The sequence below is a fragment of the Corvus brachyrhynchos genome, unplaced genomic scaffold (assembly GCF_000691975.1).
Source record: "Corvus brachyrhynchos isolate BGI_N302 unplaced genomic scaffold, ASM69197v1 scaffold319, whole genome shotgun sequence".
Lineage (NCBI taxonomy): Eukaryota > Metazoa > Chordata > Aves > Passeriformes > Corvidae > Corvus > Corvus brachyrhynchos.
The window spans coordinates 624,798-633,134 of NW_008246065.1; positions in this window are offsets into that span (position 1 = coordinate 624,798).

Sequence of the window (8,337 nt, forward strand, 5' to 3'; positions counted from 1 at the left end):
GTCCAGCCTGGCCTTGGACACTTCCAGGGGCAGCCACAGCTCTCTGGGCACCCTGTGCCAGGGCTTCCCCACCCTCACAGGGGAGAATTTCTTCCCAACATCTGATTTAAACCTGCCCTTTGTTAGTGTGAAGCCATTCTAAAGAAATGATTTTATTTTAGATTTTTTTTTAAAATTATATTAAGCATTTCTGTTGTTACAGTATGAAAGCCTCAATTGCACTTGACGCAGTGAAATTGAGTTTCTGTTTAATGCAGTGGGAGTTTCAGCAAGGACTGACCAGCATTTCTTGACATTCTACCTTCCTGAGTACAAAGTGCAGCTGTGAATCCATCTGTTGCTTTGTTTTGTTTTGATTTGTTTCCCATTTTGCATTGCTTGGTTTGGCTGTCAGGCAGAGGGGGAACTTGGGGTAGGAAGTTGTAGCTGTATCTGTCATCTCACCTGAAGCAGTTCTCGAGGTTTCTATAAACTGTATATTCTTTGGCTCCTCTACAAAAATGTGAGAATATTCAGATAGAGCTGTAACTGATGCTACATCCGCTTCTTGGAAAAAAGAGATTTAATGTACAGATAAATCAAGAGTACAAAAGACCTTTCTTCACTTTCATTTATTCCTTGCATATTCAGTTTGCTTTTTATCACTCTTTGAGCAAAAAATACCCTACACACATCTCTCTGTAAGACTGAACCCTTCCATTTCAGTTTTGTTAACTGTGCAGGATTCCAACCATTTGCTTGAGACATGGAGAACTAATCAGTTTTAAAAGGTAAAATGATACAAATACTCCTCATTTAAAAAATTGTAACATCCAAGCAAACAACAAAACAAAAATAGGTTGTTTTTCTCCCAGGAAATCACATACTTTCAATTTACATATTTTAATTTCCATTGTTCTTTTCTTTTAAAAGAAGGTTTATTTTCTCTTTCCCTCTGTCTTACATGATAAGTGATTTCTCATTAAAATGTAGTTTTCATTCTTCCTTGGGCTATTAGATGTCACTGACTCGAACAAAGGAATCTTCACATAAGTCATTCTTCTTCCAGCCTTTCATTTTCCTATCAAAATCCTAAGGCTACACTTGTAAGAGCATGAATTCTAGTCTTGAAAGACACAAATTGTCCTAAATTCTATTAATGTTAATCATATTTTATGGCACTCTGGACCTTGCGGGATGAAGCTCCTCACTGCCCATAAATAATGATATTACTGCTAACTCTATTTTCCCCACTCCCTTCTACACTCATTTTACCATCTGATCTCTAGTGGTGGTGCCTGCAGAGTCCTGTGCTCATGGATGGCACATATTTCTCCTTTAAAACATTATTTTGCTTTTCCAGGTGCAGTTGGCTGGGTGCCTGTGTACAGTACATCCAGCTTGTTTTTCCAGCAGCCACCACTGCTGTGGGAGCTGACATGGAGGAGGCAAACCTCTCCAAGCCTGCTTCCCAAATCCAGGAAGAGTGAGCACATAAGCTCAGGCAATATTTATAGGAGTTTCAGCTGGAAACACGAGTGCCAAACACTGACTATTTTGTTTTCATGTTTTACCTTTGTGTTGCTCTGTCAAAACAAGTTAATTTTAAATGGAATGTTTTCATTCTAAGGGCGAAAAAAAAAAGTAAAACAGAGCAGCTCTTTGTGAGGTGTTATTTTTAGTTTTACCACTCCAAAACGACTGATAGAGGAGAGTTCTGATTTCTGGGGTCTATAAACCCTTTAAGTTTAGACCTTGAAGTCTTATTTATCATTGCATAAACTTTTGTATCGCTCTTTAAACCTCTCTAGCCAAGGATTTACTCCTGGATGAGCACTCACAATCACCCCACAAAACAGCACAGCAGAAGCCAGTGTAGACAGATCCACATTGCTGAAGAATAAATTCCCCCACAATAGCATGGAAAAGGCTTCTGTTGGACCCAAGACTCATTAGATTTTCTCCCACTGGATTTTGTCTTTTCTCACTGATTTGGGGGGGGTTTTTTTGTCCTCATTGCCTTATTATTTTTCTTACCTTATGCAGCATGGAAAGATGATTTGGCCTTGCCTTCAAGTATTCACCAGGTTGAACAGCACCTTGCACAGCCTGTGAAGAGAATAATGTAATTTTAAATTTATGAGTGCCATCAATATTCTCTCAACCTTCACAGCAACTGTTTCTGCTTTTCCTGCTCCCCCCAAGAAGTGTGTGTATGAGGGAGGGGGTACAGAAACTGCTCCTGAATTGCTGGCCCAAAGAAATGCCATTCTGAGGGAGACAGGTGGTCAGTGTCAAAAAAGATATTTATTTTATACTCTTAAAACTTGTTCTGTCAGAATGTGGCTAGAATGGATAGTTTAGTGCAGGGGTACTTGAGGGAACTACTTTCTTACCTACCTGTACACCAAAAATAACTCATCCATGCAGCTTTGCCTTGAGGAATTGGCCCAGATACATTTCTTTGTAAGAATGTACAAATAAATTTATTTTTATAAATAGGGAAAATTTCCAAGACATAGATAGCAATAACAGGAGAATAAAAACTGTGTAGCTCTGCTTCTGTTGTCTCTTTTCAGGTTTGCCAGCCTGAGCATATTCTAAGGTGATGAATATCCTGGGTGAGTTCTGTAACAGCAGGACTTTGGGTCAATTCAATGTCTTAAAATGAGTCAGCTACAGGTTCTTTTGGTTTTGTTTTAGAACAATGTGAAACTCCTAGTCTGGTTTGATTTCAATATGAACACAGGTGAGACTTGTCAACTTTGTTTCAATTTTGCCTCGAAAACTGATGGTGGGATTTTTTTTCCTAAGCCAAGTAATGATATAGTAGAAATGCATAAAATATTTGTTTCTGTGTGTCAATATTAAATCTTGTTCTCTGGCCTTTGCAAACTGAACTGTGGGTTTGTGGTTTGGTGCATTTGCAAACCTGAGGACACGCTAAGAAAAATTAAGCAAACACAAGCTGAGATTTTTGGCTAGGAAGTTATCAGATCCGTCTTCTCATCTCCTACATGTGGAAAGAATGAGAGCTGGTAAAAGAAAATCTCTGAAAAGTTGTTTTGTGTTTTCCTGCTTGGACAGAGCTGAGGGGATATGAACTTGTATTTTCATGTATATAAGTTCAAGCAGTCATTTAAAAGTACTGCTATACAAAAATAATCCTACAATAAATCCAGTCCTCAAATAATTCATACCTTCAGACAGACAACATCACTTCAGAAATGAGGGAAAGGGGAGAATAAAAAGAGGGAAACTGAGGCGGAAGGTCTTGAAGGGAAAGGAAACAACTCTGAGGAATTAAAGGCGGAGAAAAAGTTTGAGAAATAAGGGGTGCTGAGATAAAGATCTCCCAATTGTCCACATCCAGGATATGTGGCTGAATCCCAAGACCTGATAGCCAATAAAAGTGCTGGATGCGCAGAAATCCCTGCATCTTCCCATGGCAGTGAGCTTAGTTTGGGTCTGTCATTACTGCCTGTGAAGTAAACACAACCATTAAAAGGGAGAAGTTCATTCCATCCAGCTTCAATTCTTTTATTTCGTTTCAATTCTTTTTTTTCCAACCAAAGTAGTTTTATTCTTTACACACTCCTTCCCATGCCAGTGGCCTTGCTTCCAACCTTTTGACTTTGGCAAGAAGCGGCCTAAGTCAGTAAAAAAGAACTCCAAGTGTAGTGCACAATAAAGACTTGGGTACAGTTTTCCAAATAACTATAAAGAAAAATTTACTGAAAAGCAGGCAAAGAACTCATATCTAGAAATCAAATCTCTGCTTGTAAAAGTCAGAGGTTAAATTCTTTTACTAAAAAAGCTCTTACATGCATCTTTCAGGCATGCCCTATCCTTGCTTAAATATTTGAGAGGAGGGAAATCACTGGGATAGGCAAGAGCATTTCCATAGACGTATGTTAGAAATCTACAGTACAAAATTAAATTACTTCCCTCTTCTAAATGACATTTCTAATTTTCACTTATCGGGCTCTAATACAACTTTTGAAAGGCAAAAGGAAAAGTAAAATTACAGGAACAAAAGACACATCCCAGTGTGTATTTATTTTACTTTGTAATTCATGTCAGTCCAATTGTGCTGCAGGGTATTTAGTTTATGCAATGCTCAAGTTTGAAAACTACACCCAGAGATATTTTTGGATCATATTCTGAAGATATATAACACAGGAATGATTGATTTATTTACATGTTCTGAGGGTTTGTATTTTGCTCAGTTTGTGCCTAAATTCTGATGCAGGAAGGCTTTAAAAATCATATTCATAACAAAGCGAGAGGAATGTCTTTATCTAACTGCCATTTTCTAACATGAAGACTAAATTTTAAAAGTAGGCATTGACTTTTAGATGGTCAAAATAGAAGTCCCGCTCTTGACTTCCACAAGTTGAAGGGAAAGATTTGGAACTGCTTTCCTAATTGCCCAAAGCAGATCCATAAAACGGCTGCTCCTCTCAGGCAATGGCTGCTTTCACAGTCCCATTAATTTTACTGTGTGCAGTACTGGTCTTCAGAGAGATGGAGTTCATTACTTCACATTTTGTGGCCCCCTTAATGGATATGCTTAATTATGCAGCTTCTGGTCTGAAAGAATGACGTATTAGGATGTTCACAGACGGTTTCCCTTTGCTGGGATTTGGGAACAAACCTCCACCTCGTCTCCCAGAAGCACGGTGAGTATTGGCCATGTTGCAGAGCTGGGAGGTTGCTGAATGCCTGGCCACAGAGGCATTTCCTGTTGTGCCCCAGTGCAATGAATATTCTGGTTTAGGTGGCCTTTCAGTTGTGCCCTGCCAGGGCTCAATCTGTGGGTTGCCAATGGCACTCGTGTTCCTGAGTCCCCTTGGAGATTTTCAGCATGGAAAATATTTCCTCAGAGCTATCCAAGCACAGGGATCACTTGCCTTTTATCTCCTGCTCATCCTGTGGAATAAATATCAAAATCACACACTCTTGGGTGGCAGCCCAGAGATTTTTGTTTTGTTTTCCTCTCAGGAACCCCGATATTGTCACAGTTCAGAGTTACAGCAGTCCGGGGGAATTGGTCCCATCGAGTGGGGCTGGGGGCTGAGAGCTCTGCACCCACTACTCTTGCTGTCAATGGGGAACAGGAGTGAGCTCTTCCAGGACTTTTGGGTCTCACTCCCAAGCAGAAGTGAGAAAAAGAGGTTTTTTGAAGAGCCATAGCCTGTATGCAAGGAGGAGAAGAGCTGCAGAAGGTGCTGCAGGAGCCCTGGGGCTGCAGTGTCCCATTCACAACTGCACCCCATGGCAAGAAGCAGTTCTGGAGGTCACGGGCTCCTCCAGAGCTCCCACCCCATGAAAGTCCTGCAAAAAGTCCCTCACCATCCAGTGGAGCCCTGGCTCCACATCCCTGGGGACTGGGAGGGGGCTGTGTGATAAGGGGAGCAGAGGAGCACACCTGGCTGGGAGTCAGGCTGGGACTTGCCTGATTGCCACGGGACCTGCCAGCCACACGAACTAAACCTGGGCTTGTTTTCTCACTGTAAAACCATATCCCTGTTCCGTTGTTTCAGGCAATTTGCTGTCTGTGCCACCTGTCATTCAGACAAGGGCACATTCTTCTGACACCCAGCCCCACTGCTTCAGGGAGCAGAAGCTTGTCCATGCGTTTTGTGGAGCACAGAAGCAAACAATTCCACAATCAGCACTCCTTAAAGGCTTTGACTGGCTTTTTTGTTCCTTTCCCACTCAACTTCCCTTTAGAGTTAATTCACAACCGAGTGGGATCTACCCTTCATCACTAACCGGGCTCATTTTGCTCCTCTGTGGTTGAATATCCCCACAGACTGACAGGCTCATTGCTGCTGCTTTAATTTCATGGTAAGACAGAGATGTTTCCCTAGTATCATATCTCTAGATCAGATGTGATTTCACTAAAATACATAACTTCACTAGACAGATAGCTAAGGATACATATCTGGATAAATGCAGCTGAATTAAGAGGAGTTAGATCGAGGATTCTGCTTTCATAGATGAGAAGAGAAATACCACAGAAGGGGACAAAGAAAATTATAAGAAAGCACCAGCTCTGGTCATGAATTTATTTCCATAACGAACAGCCCCAAATTTTGCACTCACTTTTCCCAGTTGTGGTTTAAAATTCTGAAAATTGCTTCCCACCTGCATAAATTTAGGTTATCTGATATGGAAACTGAAGACATAATTCATATTCCCATAATCCCTTTTTTTTTTGCTGTAAAGTAAGGTTTATGAAAGCCCCCAAGTTGTAGGACATGATAATGTCCTATCTATGGACATTAGCTTCCATCTCCAACAATCCAAAGAAAGGGAAATACATGGAGTGGGATCTGACCCAAGAAACAGTGCTTTTCTTTCTGAACTACCAAAATGCATCTTTTAAATCCATGCTCTCGGTCTAGTCCATCCAGATGGTGCTCCTGAAGCTCTTATCAATGGCAAAATATTCTATTTATCTGTCCAATATTTGTATTAGCTTGTTCAGTAGAATCAATGGAAAGAAAGAAAGAAATGCCTTTCAAACTACTCTGGAAGGTATGGGCATGAACAGATCTTCACAAAGAATTGAATCTTTGACATCAGAGCTTCAATTTGACAGCAACACTGATACAAGAAATAGCCACTGAAGAGCTGCTTTTTTGACACATTAAAAATAAAACCATGGCTGAGAAACACTACTGAACCTCAAACAGAAACAATAAAAACATGGCATCTATCTCTGTTAGCATCTCACTGATTTTATACTGATCTATCCAGTGGCAGAATGATGGATGTAATTTGTTTTTGACTCATGCCATTTTAGCCCCAGTAATAGCAAAACAGAAAAGCTTCTATGTTTTAGACAGGTCGGCTTCGTTATGCTATCAGCACTGTTTCCCTTATGGCCAAAGAAATGTCAACATTAAAAATAATTACAAGTGTAAAAGAAACTCCATGACCTAAATTAGTGGATGCTCTATGTTATCTACAGAAGGAAGAACTGGGTGTGTTATGTACTGTGCTCAAGGCAACTAAATTCCTTAACTTTAGATACTTTGGCATTAATTACCGGTAATTATTTTTGTCCTTTCCTTAAGATTTATGTTGGTATGATTCATCACCTAAAACCTAATTAAATCAGCTATTTCCTTTTCTTTAGTCCTGTTCAACGATGAGTTTGTTCTCATTTTTTTTCATATTTGGACATTAATCTTTTCAATGTTTGTGAAAATCTCTGGAAAAGAGGGATTCATGTGAAACACAGGGAGGAGAATGAATGCACCTCACTGATCTCTGAGAGATTTTATGCACTCAGGTGACAAGATTTTCCAAAGTTTTTACAGTATTTACAAAAGTGATGGCTATTGTCAGTCCAGGGTTATCTGCCATGGTTGTAAAGGGAATTTTGACTTCACAACAAAAGATTCTCTCTTCCTTTCTGTGATTTCCTCCCCCCCCCCCCCCCACCCACATGTCATTCCTGTGCTTCACTGTCAAAAAGAAGACTTGCTCTCTGTTAATTCCTGTTGTAGCTCTGTCTTCAAAGCTCTGGAGTATTTATTCACTTCCTCTGCCAATGAATATGTAGAAACTCCATCAAAACCAAAGGAGTCACACCTGTGTAAAACTGGTTCCAACATTTCACCTATTGTGTGTTTAGAAGTCAAATGTACACATTTTCAGAATCCCAAGGAAGCGAAATATTTGCTTTAAATAGATGCAAGAGAGGTCATGGCAATGTCTGTGAGATCCTAGGCCTGAGTTTTTCATTGCTCTTTTTAATTCCTCTTAAATGATCCATGAAAATCAGGAGGTAACAAGAACTCTTTTAGCCACAAACAGGGAAAAGGGCTTTGTAAAACAAGAGCCAACAGTGATGTTTGGAATCCAGGGCTTAGTCTTATTGAAAAGGACAAGATGGGCACAGGTAGACAGAAAATGGTAATGCCTTCAGGTGGGAGTGTGGGAATACCAGTAATTGTCTCCTAAATTAAAGTCCTCCTCATAATCATTAAATGCTTTAGTAATTTTTAAGGCCCTCTCCTCAAACTTACTGATTTGCACTTTAATTGAGGCACTCCTTGCACAAGCATTGGGTAGTGTCTGCTAATTACTGATCCTTACAGCTCTGGTGCCTTCGTGCTCCTCATTCCCACATAATTTCATCTCCTTCCACACAGCCACAGCTTTTTCACCCCTGTTCTATGCATATGCAAAATCTTCTTTAATTCCAATCAACACCTCAGGAAGTGCCATTTTAGTTCTGAACTCTGCCCAAAGGAAAGAGGGGATGTGCTCTGCAGAGCTGTGTGCAGGCAGGGCTACAGACAAACCCTGCGGTGCTACTGCAGCATCACCAGGCACAAG